Genomic DNA, 16011 nt, shown 5'->3' with positions numbered 1-16011 from the left:
TTCACATTCCCATTGCTGTGGTAGGCCGAGAAAACAGCTGTGGTGCATTACTTCCTGGACAACCCTCGGACAGAGGCCCGCTATGAACATAAGCAAGCATTGAGAGTTATCGTTTTCCTTTTCTATCGGCAAAATATAATTTCCTAAATTTAAAAAGATGACGTTTACATTAACACCACAATGATTCTAGTCAACCCCGTCATTATCCAGCGAACGGAACGAGTAATTTGGCAAAGAAGTTACGACGCTGCGTATTATCTCACTCAGTGATTTAACTTGAGAGTTAGTTATGATAGGTGAGGGTAGAGCAAAGGCTTATCCACAGCCGTATGACATTCAGGGTAGATGCTTTCCCTGGGCTACATCGCACTTCGAAGACTTTGTGCTTGGGTTGCCCGAAGGCTCATCATAAAATGATCCCCGCATCACTCACCCAAATGTATAACAATAATTATTATAATCTGGTCGCATGTTTCATGGAAAAAGCAATGTTTTCAACAAAATGGGTAAAACTTTTATTTCCTGCAATCCACATCAACAATCAGTTATCTGAGATGCCCATGACTTAAAAAGCCTTACTAAGCAGAATTTAGACTACCTGGACCGTGATCGTACATGTTATGAACGAATACATACTGTTAGCTCAATTTGCAGCATTGTTTGCTGACCTCTATTATTACAGCAAGTACTGTCAAGAAATCAAATCAACTGTTCTCTTATGATAACTAAACGGCACTTACCTATCATTCGGTTTAATTTATGCTTCAGGAATTTCCTCAATATCATCACCACGGTACAATTTTTCATGACGACCTCATATCATACGCTCAGTTTAAACTCGTCTATGAGCATTAAAGAGACTTCTTTAAGACAGTGTCTAGCATTGAAAGCCACCTGAAACCATTATACACACTGCAAGTACAGCGAGTTCTCAGTTCTCACTTATTGAAAATCATGTTATATAATTCGTATTGTTCTTCAAACTCTAGATAGCCACAAATCTCAAATTACTATCTCAAATCCACGAGGAAACAATTAATTTTTAATCCGACCTGAATAAGATAAAAATACTTTAATATTGTCACACCAAAATAAACAAAGAAGTGAATACTCTCATTAGAGTAAAATATAATATTACGCAGTAAATTACAGTACTATTACTAGCGAAATTGGGACTTCCAGAATTCAAAACCGTTTAGGTTAGAGAGGGGAGGATGTGGAGAGGCTTAGGCTCGGGACCTGCCGATGCCATTAGCTGAGGAATCCTCCCTTCAATCACGCAGTGCAGCCGCATAACATTTGTTAGTTAATCAGCTTGGAATGCGACTCAATGCCAAGATTACACGCTCCATTACTGTCCGCAGAATAGACGTTGGTTTATTTGGGAAGTGGAGGTATGGTGGAGTAGGCAAACTGAGATGCAGGGGCAGATCAGGCTCTTGCCAGCAATTTAACCTCCTCCACGGCCAACGGAGAGCTCAATCTGAAAAATTCTTCACATAGCTCTCAAGTTGGAAGCGCGCATCTTCGATTAGAGAGATTGAATCAAGGGGACTGCATAGAGGAGGCTCAATTCCATTCCATTGAAGTATGATTTCTGTTGCCAATTCGGTCGCATTTTAATCGGCTTTCAAAAATGTCCACGGCGCGGTGACGAGTGCAATGCGATCCACTTTTTTCCAATATTCTGCAGAATAATGTTTGTTATTGAGATGAATAGCATTGAAAAGTAATTAACTTTATAGATCACGTCAAAATGTGTAAAAATTTCGATTAAAACTGCAAATTAAAGCTTATTTCCCATGAAACTCGGATTAATTTGTCCGTCAGCGACGTGAGTGGAGACTTCGTAAACACAATGAAACGCGTGGTGTGTGACAAAACATTTAGGCCGACTTGAGGATTCTCTTTTGTGATATTCTATCCCTTTGACTTCCATTTATGGTTCAAATTCTTCTTGATTTTGGTATATTGATTGCTGTGTGAGTGTCGCTGCACATTGCTGACGAACACTTTCTCCTCCTTCAGCCCTCCACTGTCAGCCATGAGCACCGCCACATGCAGCAGCGCAGGGAAATAAAAAGAATGTTTAGCAACCATTTCGGAAGCTTTTTCGTCAGTTTAAGTTCACTGGAAAATCTTTAGTAACTCAAGGAAAGTTTGAATTAAATACTTGATTGATAATTTTTCCATAATATCCTCGAGTTCAACAAAAAACTCATATGGTATCATGGCTGAGAAAGAAAAATGTCATGCATTTTAACGTGATTTTCTTCCACTTGAGATATCCGTGTCACTGGAAAACTCTTTAAAAACACCTAAGAATATCGAAATAAAGAGACATTTCTATATAATAAATCTTCTTTCTTATCAATGAGCTTTAAAAGAACACAAAGCCTAGACCCAATCCCCATAAACTAACTTTAATATGGACTGCTTTCGCTTCATATGCTAACTATTTCAACAGCACTTTAATTACGTTTTCAATCCAAGGGAAACCTGTTATTGATACTTTAAAGGGCTTAGAAAATTAAATCAATTCTAAAATAATAAAATACATTCGTAACTATAATATTGGATGCGAATTCTATCCTCTGGCCAATGGTCATTTTATAATCATCGTTAAATCTCTCAGAGAACAATTTTACAAACTCAGAATCACGAAAAGCAGAAATATCAAACTGCAGAAAAAATGAAAGGATCTTATAACTTCCTGGAACATGGTAGCCACATATGTCTCAAAGGAGAGAGAGGTGAAATCCCCACGAGTAAAATAAAATACCACCACCCTGAACTTCCCCGACTTGTGAAAATTAATCCTAACGCTTCCGGAAATTTTGAGCATGCGAAAATACGTCAAAGCAACATTTCCTCATGACCTGATGTGACGCATGTTTCTCCAAAACCCCGTTCCCTCCCATTTTCAGACCATCGACAATTGAGATGAATAAAATTTACCTGAAAATTCCCAATTTTTCCTCGTCAGGTATATGTACCTCTTATGTGATTTATTTTCCAATTTCGAGGGAAACGACACCATTGAATTTCAGACTTGAAGGAGCTCGACATGATACACTGAAATGTCAGACGTGAGCAAAAATCGAAACGGATGAAATTGAGCGCAAAAATCAAATGATAACCAGAAGGCCGAAGTTTTCCGAGGTTGGGGCTGTGAGGGGACGGAGCAGAGGTCTCGCAATGATCACCGGTGGGCGGGAGGGGGGGAAGGCGGCCCCCGCAGCGTACCCCTTTCTCTTTCAGGCGCTCAACCCCTTCCCTATGGGGCGCGCGAATTTTCGGCCAGTCATCGCCAGCTTTGGTGAAGGTGACAGATCCATAATTAACACATTTAAGTTAATTAACAATCGCTGCCAGAGACCGAAAGGGTTGTCAGCGACACGTTGACGACTAAATGTGACGGTTTGAATGAGCCTTTTCCTGGGGAGGCGCGCGATACTAGTCCTCCTGGTTGGACTTCTCCAGCACTCCCCTAGACCAGGCCTCTTCTAACTCCATGTCTGCATCTGGAATAATCGCAGGCCACCGAGGCTCATAGTCATGAAGTGTAAATGCTTCATTTCCAAACTATTAGTAAGTTAATTGAAAATTGAAAGTACCACCACTGACCTCACAATTCATTAAAGAAATACGGTAAATAAGCTATGGTGAAAAAATGGCGCATTCAGCCACTCTCTTATAATTCTAAAATGAAATAAACGCGGAAGTTATCGCGCATTCTTGATAAGTTGATTACGTCATTAGAGCTTCGGCTCCGTGCCTCTTGAAGAGACAGCCGCTCATTTAGGGGACCGCTCGCAAGAGTATAAGAAACAACGAACCACGCGAAATCGACGCGCAAGGATGAGGAGTACCTAAGACGCGGTGGCCCGCTTGGCAAGAGTGCGTAACGTCATCAACTCATACTTGCTTAGACTTTGCGTAAGCTTTGACTACACCAAATCTAGGCATCACTTCGATTACAAAGTTTGTCCTAAAAGAAGACGAAAAATAAGCACGTGAGCATACGCACTCTTGGAATATGAGACATTGAGACAAAGCTTAAAAATACAGTTGATAGTAATAGATAACGCCAGCAGTTATCTCTGGAAAGAAACTAGCACTCTGCGATAGTCTTGATAGACGATATTTGGCCGGATAGTTGGGTTCTCGGACTATGTCGTTGACAATGCTTTCAATACAATAACAGAAAAGTAATATTATTTCTATTGGTTTCCAAAACACCTTCAAACAATTTTAAAGTTATTTCTATGAGCATTTATGGTACACCAACACTCAAATGAAAGGGGAAATGACTTATTTCCGAGCCGAGCAACAGGACACTGGAGTATTGTCAGCAGCGACGAGTGACTGTCAACTGTTGCCTGTGGTAATTCCGCGGAAACCTTTAACTCCCTCCTTTCGAGAATAATTGCCTCTCTAAGAATATACTGAATATTTGGCGCGGTTGCTGATGAAATTTAAGTTTAATTTGGTTTATTTGAAACAAACTGTACACCACGTTTCATCCTTCTTCCTGATTCCCCTCGCGGTTAACTTTGAGGAGCATTTAAAACGAGCTGTATTAGGGTTCGCTGTTTCTCCAAGTACACTGAAGAACTCACGAGCATGAAATTCATCTTAAAAGTGGCCTCCCAAAGACGGAAATGGATAAAATAAAAAGTTTAAAAGAGAATAAAGCGTGGGTGCTGATAAAGTTTATTAGAATTTACTGTAGAGGAGCCTGATAGGTGAGTACGGAATGGCACGCAATATCTGATCCCAATAAGCACCCACGTTACGTTCTCTGAGTGATGAAAAGCTTATTTTGTACTTTTTATTGTATTTCATACTCTTTTTTTAAAAAATTTTATCTTTTAAAATTTACATTTTACTAAAAACTAATTGTAAAAGATAAAAAATGCAAAAATGTTTGTAACAAAATTTCGGAATGGGCAGGGCTTGAACTCGCTTCCACCGATAAATTTCAGTATCACATTTTCTAGAAGAAACTAAAGCCATCAAACAGAACGATCAATAACAATAAAGAGAATTTTTTTCCATGCGTAAATTTAGTTAATTAATAAGAACACAATGAAAATAAATTCAAATGTATGGTTATTGAATATCGTATTGTCATCGGAAGCAAGCACATCTTCTAAATTCCAAGCTGATCCGACAATGGGAAGTGGGGTTAAATTTTTTTACAAGATTCCATCCATGAAACAGGCAAAGAGACGAAGAAAAAAGCGTGTAAAAAGGGAGAAACACGCCTGTTATGTAGCTGCGTCGGACGATTATAGCATCTTTAGTATAAGCCAAATTATCCAAAAAATGGCCTATGTGGGTTAACGAGTAAAACGCGTTAACCCTGTCTAACCCTGTGAAATTTCTAATCATTCATAATTATTGTGGTAGCTACATATTTCCCCATTAAACTTTTCAGCACGGGAGAACAAGTAGTTTAAGTCTTTCCTAGATAGAGCTGAAAATATGTACATATTGCTTGCTACTTGGAAGCAACATTAGGTTATAATTGGTCTTAAAAAATTAAACTGAAATAAGAGAAATTGAATTTGAAATATGAGTAAGAGGAGTTCCCAGATTTCACCCAGAACGCAATATGTAAAGTCATTGAAGCCCTACACTTACGATGTAAAATAAGAAAAAATATGACCCTAGCTTGGAGAAGGAGCACAAAACATTTCAGAGCAGTTCGTGAAGAATCCTTTCAAGTCCCTGAGAAACACTTCTGTAAGAAGGAAGAAACACACCTTTTCTGTGGCTGCGTTGGACCATTACATCATTTTTAGTAAAAGTCAAATTATCTAAAAATAAATAAAAAGGCTTCTGTAGGTTAACGAGTAATATGCATTAACTCACCAAACTGGAAACAAAGTTAAACAGAAATAATTGAAAGTGAGTTTGAAATGTGAGGAGGAGGAGTTCCCAGGGTTCACCATGAATGTAAAGTCATTGAAGCCCCACATTTACGAAGGAAAATAAGAAAAGTATGCCCCTAACTTATTAAAAGAACAAAAAACATTCGGGGGCAGTTGGTTAAGAATCGTTTCAAGTCCCTGAGAAACACTTAAATTCTAACTTTGGGAAACATCCGGGAAATGCGCGGTCAAGCGAACTATAGATAAGATTCATGAAGAAAACACGGCTTGATAACCACGATAACAGCGTTAAAGGACGTTGTATCCCCTCTCTCATTACGTTGAATCGAGAAGGTTCCCAAGTTTTGCGTTCTCTAAGAGTTAATTCCAAACAAAAAACTAAGCAGGATGCGCCCTTCAACGCAAGTCAAACATAATTGATACGTATTATAACCTCCTCGGTCCTGGTGTATTGAATACAATACATTGACGTTTGATTTTTTTCCCGCTTGGCTAAGTGAAATGTCGTTATTGCGACTTGTTCAGTGCTTCTCTACAGATGACAATAGCACGTAAATCGCTGATGTTGTTTTTTTTATATCTAATTAACCAGAAAACGTCAAATTCAGACCAAAACTAACGGCATATGTCCAGGGACTGAGAAGGTCAAGCTCAAGGTAAACATCGCTGAAAAACACTGCTTTTACAGTTGATCCCCTTCAATATTGAAAATCATAGTTATGCTACACAAAAGTGTATCTATGACTAAATACGTGGTTTAATTATTGCTTCTCTCAGCAGCAAAGTCTCTTGAAGCACGATTTTTATCCCATTGTCAACTGCCTTTAATTTGCTAAAAACTCAAATAGACTATAGAGGTAAATACGATTTATTTTCACCATGACTCCCGCATTACGTCGCATATTGTTCTACTTTGGATTGATTATTTTTCACATTTATTATCTATATTTCAAAATAGATTCCTGGATAGATGAGTACAAGTAGTACGTCTTTGACGATGCCTTATTCCCAAATGGACTTGTCCAGTCGTCCGTCGCTTCGTCACCTACTGACTTATTCGCAACAGTACTCTGAATATTTATATCATCATCATCATTCGTCAACAATCCTAATATTGGTTTGAAGCAGCTCTCCACTTCTCTCTCATATCTGCTAACCTTTTTATAGCGACCTATTTCTTCTCTTTTACATCCTTCATAGTTTGTCCTATGCAACTCATTCGGGACCGTCCCTTGCCCTTTTTCCCTTGTCCTTCAACGATTGTCTTCATCAGGCCATCATGCCTCAAAATTTGGCCAACTATGTTGTTCCGTTTTCTGCTTATGGTTTTAGGAGGCTTCTCTTTTCTCCCACTCATCTTAGCACTTCCTCGTTACTTACACGGCTAATCATCCATTTTATATTCATCATTCTTCGGTAGCACCACATTTCGAATGCTTTCACTCTTTACGTCTCTGTTGCTGTCAACGTCCAAGCCTCGTTTCCATAAAGAAATATACTCCATATGTAGCATCTGATGAATTGTTTCCTTGTTTTTATGCTTGTATTCCCAGCTGTAAGAAGATTCTTTTTGTAGAAAGCCCTCTTCGCCTGCGCTATTCTACTGACAATTTCTTTCTTGCTTCGTCCATCGTAGGTAATTCTGCTTCCATGGTAAGAAAACTCTTTCACCTCTTCAAGCTTATGCTTTCCTAGGTTAAATATTTATATATAAATTGTTTTTATGTTAAAAAATATCACATTCAATACATAAAGAGTACATACACTTTAGGTATAAGTTTATGCTGATATTTGAGTCTCGGCTCTTATTCCAAAAGTATTTGTATTTATTTTCAAATTTATCAAGAGATAATCCCTACTACCTGTCAGGTTATATTTCAGGAGTGGCGCCGAAATATTGTTCGCTTACACTAGAAAATGTCTATAATCGGCCTAGGGTACATGGGAAATTACTTGAGTGCTCTAGATACAATTTAATTGCCGTTGCTATGTGAAATCGGGCGATGTTGGGACGATCGGCAGAGATGAACAATTTTGGGGTTTTTGTGGTAGATCTTCTTGGGACCGCCTTCTTCTAGGTCTTTTGGGATGTGAACAGTACTTCTCGATGTGGCGACACCACTCTTCAGCGAAGGTACTATCCCCAAATCTTCTTGATGCACAACTTAAACGGGTCCGTCTCACGGAGTCAATTTTTTCCGTCCACGAGGACGAAGCAGGCTTTCACTGGCCCGTTCTGTACGGTGAGTCGCACATCTCGTCCTCCATCTTCCCAAGGCTAAACATCTCCATATCCCCAGTGAATCAAGTTCACAATTTTCCGGGAAAACTGGGTTGTGTCAAAAAATTTCACCTTTTTTCATATTTGGTAAATCATGATTCCTAATTGTAACCTTTATTACAAGTTTTAAAAAATGTGATGTTGTAAAGGGTGGGGATACATTTGAAAATTATGTGAGTTAAATATGTTGGTATGCGTGTACCTAATATTTTAGAAAGTAAGCACTGGTTGAGATTAAACGCGGTACGGTCAGAGTGGTGACATGTTTTTCAATAATAAGCTTACATTCATTGCCACACTTAAAAATCGTGCTGAATCGTGGGAAGCCAACAATCTAGCAACCACACCAACCCGATCCCCCTGAAAACAGATCAAGAAAAAAATCACGATATAAAAAAGACCAGGCACACCACCTGAATGACATACTGGGAATGGGACGTTCGAGTATCGAATATGTATCTAAGCATCAGAGGACGAGAGAACTCCCCATGCCATTTTTAAAGCAAACATGATATTTCCAAATTTACGTTCATTTTCCATGAACCTCAATGGTTTTCCAGGTACAATGAAAGTCCACGACTTTCCCGGTTCTCCATAAGGAGTAGTTCAATCTTATTTCTTCGAATAAATAATATTTGTCAAATTTTTATTATCCCAATTAAATATTTCTTCCTTCAAACACAACGATATTTCAATAATCACGATTAAAGTTTGTTAATCCAGCAATTTTGAACGTTTTATAAATAAAAAAAATAAATTCCAAGAGGAAAATTAAAATATAAACACATGTAAATCAATACATTCAATCCAATATATCTAACCAGGATATGACCGTTACACCTGTTTGTTATGCCTATGTGATAGGAGAATAGTGAGGCATATTTTTAAATAGTCCTCTCTAACTTGTCACCCGTAGTTGACAATTCTGGAGTATTCCGGCCGTACTAAACAATAAATGCATATCTCACGCCTTCATATTTGCTCCACCTGATTCACTCACGGTGAAGCGCGGTGAGTATTCACCGCTGCCCGCGGTGGCAGAGAGGAAAGGGACCCAAGGGCCCCTATCGCTAGCACCACTGTAATTTGGAATCCTCATCTTCCCCCAATCGCCAATCACTCCCCCCCGCCCTCCGAGTCACGTATCACTGGGACTGCGGGAGCCATTTTCAAGTACTCCGAGATTGCTCCTCGGGAGCCACACCTGCCGAAGGGTAATTGGGGGGCCGTGCATTTGGGTGAGCCCCCCCCACCCAGCCATCCGGGCTACCTATTCCCGTGGACGCACGATTCCTGCATGCTGCGGTCAACACTGGTGCAGAATCTCGTGTATGCGCGCGAGTCAACGAAGAAAAACAGTCATTCACCGCGAGCACACGGCACTCTACTGGCCTCCGAAAAAGGGCAGTTCTCATCATATTGTAGGTATGTTCCCATCAGTAGCTGTCTTGTAGAAGTGTGCATTTTGTCATCAAATCAGCCCATTTAACCACTTGATCGTCTTACTTGCCTCAAGGGACACAATATTACGCTGGATACTTCATCATAAAATTAGTCCCGTACGTCTCATTCCATTCATAGATAGCGAACGTAGTTACGAACTATCTCGACTCAGCTGTGACCAAAAATATAAAATGAAATCCCCAGATTCATACACGTGTAATATTCAAGGTATTAGGAAATTGTTGGTTTTCGGGAGTTTAAATATGCAAATAGTGAACGACATGAAAATTATACCTCTTTCATCACTTTTTCTCGGACATTGGAAAATGATTTAGACCAAAGTTTGGAAAACAGCGAAACAATTTCATAAGTCCCGTACAACATTTAACGACTGTGTACCTATTTCAAGACTTTTTAGACATGGTGCATGCGCACTGCTTACTGTAATGAAGTTACTATTTATTTAGATACTATCTCGTGAAAATTCACGGATAAGTACCGAAACGAAAATACTCAATTGAACATGCGGGCTGCATGCCATACATTGGTTTACCCCTAAATTATATTTATTATTTTACTCATAAACAAATCAACGGCCAACACTATCTTCGAGCCCTTGAAGCAATAATATTTATCAAATTTTGAATCCAAATTTAGATTTCTTCCCTAAAATACATATTTCAATTATAATGATTAAATTTTGTTAATCCTGCAATTGTGAAAGTTTCATAAATCAAAAATTAAATCCCGCGAGGAATTTTAAATATTAATGACGAGTAAAATAATACCTTTTATCCAATATGCCTATCCAGGATATGACTGTAACACCTGTTTACTATACCTATATGCTCCATGTAGGATAATAGCGAGGCACTTTTTAACTGTGCTCTGCAATTGACGAATTTAATCATCTATCAATTATAATACCAAGTAACCATTTTCATTATACGCTCTTTCTTTTTTCGGGTTCGGATGCTCCCCCCAGAGAAAAAGGAGGGGAATAAAATACACCGATATAAATACTATCTCAGTATGTTTTCAGCATCGGCGCTATCAAATAAACGAAAAAAGCCACAGGAGATCATCGAACGTGAGCATAGATTTTACACTTTCCAATTAAGTAATGTGGGCTCTTCTATTACAAAAGGATATCCGGTTACGATGTCAGATAATCACAAATAACTTTAATATGGACCACTTTTCAGAGCTTAACCACTGGTTTGATTTGAGATTATAGAAAACTCTCGGAGAAAATTTCCGAGGATTCATGCACTAAATACGTCCGCCCTTCTACAGGTGTGCACGGCTGAGGGAAAAAAGGGTAAATGCGTCAGAAAATAGGGTGTCATTTCGTGCTTATCCCCATTTTCAGACGTGGAAGCCATTACTCGGCGAATGCTCGGGATAAAAGAGTAAGAGAAGGTGGAAGTATGGTCCTAGCGGAGGAAATGTGGCTCAGTGACAGTGAGAAAGGCATTAGCTGCTGTTTATTCGATAAGGAGGGGGAAGTGGGAGGCGGAAACGGGTCACGTGATCCCCAAGAGACAGAGCGGTCGATCCTCTGGGTGGAGGTTCCGATATTGGCCGCTTTGGAGGAAAAAAGTTATAAGATGGTAGGTATATCATTCCCCCGGCCTCCCTAACCATTCCCGGGAAGATTAGAATGGTATTGTTCCACGGAGGAGGGCAAAAAAAGCGATGAATGAGGGTTGGCTTTTTCTCCGTTGCGCGCGAGCAAATTGTACGAAATTTGAGGAAATAATGACTCCCGTTCTGAAGCGAGAGAATGCTTGGCGCTGGGACGTGATGCTCCTGCTAGGGGCTGGGCCGTGGGAAGGTGGGTCTGATGGGCCGCCGAATGGGGCCCCGCCGGGTACACGCCTCCTGTGAGTGAAACCGTATCCTGGAAACTGGAATGATAACAGCTCCCAACGAGATGAAAAATATGCAGACTTCAGGAAAAGCTTACACACTTACCGGAGAATCTTGGTGGAAATCATAGACTGAACTGCTGTCTTGGCGAACAAGTAATAATTATTTAATACATTTTCTCGAATGCATTAAGGCCTGTTTACACGATATGTTAACACGTACGAGTAGTCTGTTTGCATGAATGACTTTTGTGGACCAGAACGGAAGATGTACGAATTCATGAACCACATTAGAACAGGTTCTATTTTCTGCACAGGCATTCGCACAAGTTGGGTGGTCACACGGTGCATTTTCGTGTTCATTCACGCGTTCACACATTTGGACATTAACTCGTACGGGTCACTGTACCGTGTAAACAGGCCTTTGGAGACTAGAAACGGCTTCGCGAGGTAGTAGACTGTATTATCAGGCACAATGCTCTGCGTGGTTGAAACCAGCTTTGAGAAACTGTTGTTTAAGAACCTTTTGCGAAAATTTAATAAAAATAACTCAGCTTAACTAACTTCATCGGGAACGAATTTCCTACGCTTCCAAATCTGCCACGTCACGGTCACAACTATTTATTGCTTTAAAATGATTCAAGTGCCAAAGCTAGTACAACTTGGAAGGGAGCAACTCAAAGTATAATTTTATGCATATTCCGACAGAGGTATCCCGTAAATTTAATTCAAAAGCCATCAATGTCTTCAGTAACAACTAAATCAAGTAACAATTAAATCGGAGGAAAAATTTTGGTAAAGAATACAAGAATGTTATACTTTCATGAACTCCAATGTTAACCAAAAAGAGTAGCAATTTTTTAAATGACCGGATAAACCAACTATAATTGATATCGAAAATATCTTCTCAAGAGGAACAAACAATTACTTCATCCTTACCATTGCGGATTCAAAATAAGATTGCATAAAAGTATTTTGATCAAACATGTAAAAGTAAACAGGTTCCCTCACCAACTCGTGCTTTGAAATAGTGCACCAACTTTAGTTGACTCCAGAGGTGTGAAATTTTCCTTAAACCCCGCGAAGTCTTTCAATCTCTCTATTTCAAACGAGCAAAAATCAGATAACGAGTCGCTGAAGGTTCTCTTTCAACAAATTTGATACATTTCAGCATTGCGACTTTTTAAATATTGAACTACGCCAACAATCTTATACGCTGCATCTCAGTATTCATAAATTACTCAATTCCTGAATTTTAGCCAAAATAATCATGATAAATAGGTATTCACTCTCTATGTTGATATTCGGCAACTCAAGTTTAAAATAACGTAAATACTTGACACAGAAAATGGCTAACGGTCTCCAACTCCCAGGACACAAATTTTCTTAACCATCCTCTGAATTGAAAAAACTTAGATTGCGAATTAACTCCTCTTCTTCATCATTCGTTGGCAACGATGTGATTTCATGGGCAAAATTCCTTCAGGTTCGGCCCGCTATTTAATTCTGCTATTATTACATATTTTTCAGCATTTGAAAATGTGCATAATAATTCTACCGCGGTAAAAGAAATCAACACCCAGAAAAAACGTCGGCAGTATTATCTCTATCGCCTCAGGCTCCAATTTGTGGAAGTTCATTTAATAAATGAAATTTAAAAAAAAAAACTTTTTATTTCACCAATTTATTTTAAGGCATGACTAGTTTCGACGCAGCGGCGCGGCGTCATCATCAAATGCCTATAAATATAGGTATATGTACCTATATAATATAGTAATCCGATAGAGGTATCTGATGATGAAGCCGTTGCGTCGAAACTAGTCACGCCTAAAAATAAATTGGTGGAATAAAACAATTTTTTCATTTCATTATTGTCGGCAGTATTATTTACGCCTGAAAGCTAGGTTTAACCGTGCTATCTAACCCTTGCTCGGAGAAAAATCAACTTCATTTTCCGACAACAGATCATATTTGGGCGCCACCGCGTCCCACCGAAGACCATCCGGAGGTGTAGAATCACTAGAGCGGCGATAGAACTACAAGCGGGGGTAGGGGAGAGGGGTGTGAGTCGCCGTCCGCCATTGGCGTGGCCCGGCGCGCCGCTCTCCGATTGGGCGAGGGCACAGGAAGAGTTCCGGGATGATGACGTTTATACCGCCCGGCGAAGCTTCGATGACTCGCCTCCAGTCAACCAAGAGCCCACGCGGAGAGAGGAAAAAATTCCGGCAGCTGGAATGAGTCAACGGTGGAGACGTTTTTGATGTTTTGCTGCAATCTAATCCCCGCCACGTGCAGGTAACCCTTACGTGTCCAATAAATCCTTCAGGAGAAATATGTTCGGGTGAATGTCATTTTGGGACTAACTCAATAACAAAATAGCAAAGAAAGCTACAAAAAATAGTAATAGTATCCAACTCTATTCCAAGGGCCATTATAAATGTTACATTACAGCCAATAAAACAATTGCATACGCGCCACGTAGGCTTGAATGGAAAGGTAAACTAATAAGAAGGTAAGCGCAAATGCAGTTGAATGGGAGAGGGGCTAACGGGGGACTACTACCAAACAATTTGCAACTATTGCTCAATAATTCACATCTACAGCAAGAGGTAAACCAAGTGAATTCTTCTCGGGTCGATGGCTCAGGTTCAGGGCTGATGAGCCCTTAGGATGTATGGAAATGGATTTTGGCACCGCCAGCTCTTACGAAAGCAGGGCAACGTGCTATCATCTGGAGTTATCAAGGGAGCCCTTGAGAGGCATTTTTCCATTTAAAAAATCGTAATTTTAATCTTAGAATGGTAACGCTATTTTTCACCCTATTCTGGTATCGTGGGGTTGAAAAACACCCCAATATTTAAAAATAAAACCTTATCTCACATCTATAATGACCATGAGAGTCCGGTGAGGGCTAATAGTTTCTTTAAATGCAGAATCACGTGACTGAAAGAGTTTTTTCAGTGAAGGTATCGAGTAGCAAACGTAAACCGTTTTCTTTCGGCACGAAATTTCAACCGCTCTTGAGATTTTTTCCCTCTAGGTTGCCGTTCCTGGGTTAAAGCTCCTCTACGAGGGACAGTCTCCAAACGAAATATTAGCAATCATCATGCAGGCCCCAGCACGGTGGGGGACTCGTAAAAAATTCACCTTAGACCTTAGATCCTTAGAGGAAGTAAATAATTTAGTAGAGCGGTCTACGGCTCATTTATGCAGCCGTCCGTCCATCTCCTGCGTCCAGATAATATATTCACGTTTCAATTGCTACTTTAGGTATTTCACATTTTCTGCTGTATTTTTCTATCCACTACTATCATGTAAAGACAATTCAACTATGAATATTTAAAAACGAATTATTCAAAATCGGAGTTGTTCGCAAATGAATCGCTAACTGCAGTAAGGCATCATGTCCAGGTTGGACGATTTTTCTTTTTTCTTCTTTAAGTTGTTGCTAGGTGCAAGACTCAACGTTTCCTACTGAAAGGAAGCATGTTATGGAAACATATTCTCGGTGTTATCAGCATGACATGTTTCCTTATAGTAGGAAACGTTAAGTCTTGCACCTGGTAAAAACTTAAAAAAAGATAAATCGTCCAACTTGAATATGATGCCTTTCTGCAGTTAACGATTCAAATTTGTCTTACTATGACAGTATGTCTCATGATAAAATTTTAAAATTTGTATTACAAGAATTAATTAAATTTCGGCTTGCTTCTTTAAATCGTAGAACACTTGGATCTATTACGTAACTACTACACTCGCGCAACTTTACCTTCGGTTCTAACCATTGAATTAATTTAAAGACATTCTATCCTACCCTACTCACATTACCAAGACATATTGATGAAAGAGTGTATCTCCCCACAACGTAACTTATACTACTGCTGTGGATCAATTCTTTCTTCCAAAAAAATTGACTCAAAAGCGTCCTATGGAACGATTGGCTCTTGATGTATCGGAATAGAATGAAATTCTTACCCTCCATTGTTTACCAATTATCCAAGAGAATACAAAATAATACTTTTATTTTTCATATTCCCTAAATGAAAACCGGTGGCAGCGCAAATGCCGTTAATACATTATGATTACGATACGATATTACGATATGGATATTTTACTTTTAATGTATGCCTACAAAGTTTTCAGAAAGTTACCATGGACAAGATAAAATAATATCCCCGCGATTAAAGTTTGTATATTAAAAGAAATATTAGTTTTTTGAGTATAGTTACCAAGCGAACATTACCCACAAAATAATCATTACTGATAGTTTGATTACTAGCCATAAGTTATAAACACTGATTCCATTTTCATACACTCTTGCCGAAATTTTTAGCAATATTTAAATTAAGGTTTCGATTCGCAAACATACAGAATAGGTCAAAATCAGAATGGTTAAATAGATCCCATCGTTTTCACGGCTTTTTAATTAGGCATAAGGAGTTCGTCGCGCTACTTCGTTTTCTGTAGGAGGAGGACCTTCCATTCTACTATCTAAGTCAGAGTTTGCGTCTAAAAT

At 39.2% G+C, this 16011-nt stretch overlaps 1 protein-coding gene across 2 annotated transcripts in view; it reads left to right on the top strand.

Moving 5' to 3' along the window:
- The window catches only part of LOC124171572 (runt-related transcription factor 3-like), a 116761-nt gene that overhangs the window by 87127 nt on the left and 13623 nt on the right, over positions 1-16011 (top strand). The gene's annotated exons all lie outside the window — the stretch shown is intronic.

Source organism: Ischnura elegans, chromosome X (assembly GCF_921293095.1).
Source record: "Ischnura elegans chromosome X, ioIscEleg1.1, whole genome shotgun sequence".
NCBI lineage: Eukaryota > Metazoa > Arthropoda > Insecta > Odonata > Coenagrionidae > Ischnura > Ischnura elegans.
This window is presented reverse-complemented; position numbering and strand designations above follow the sequence as displayed.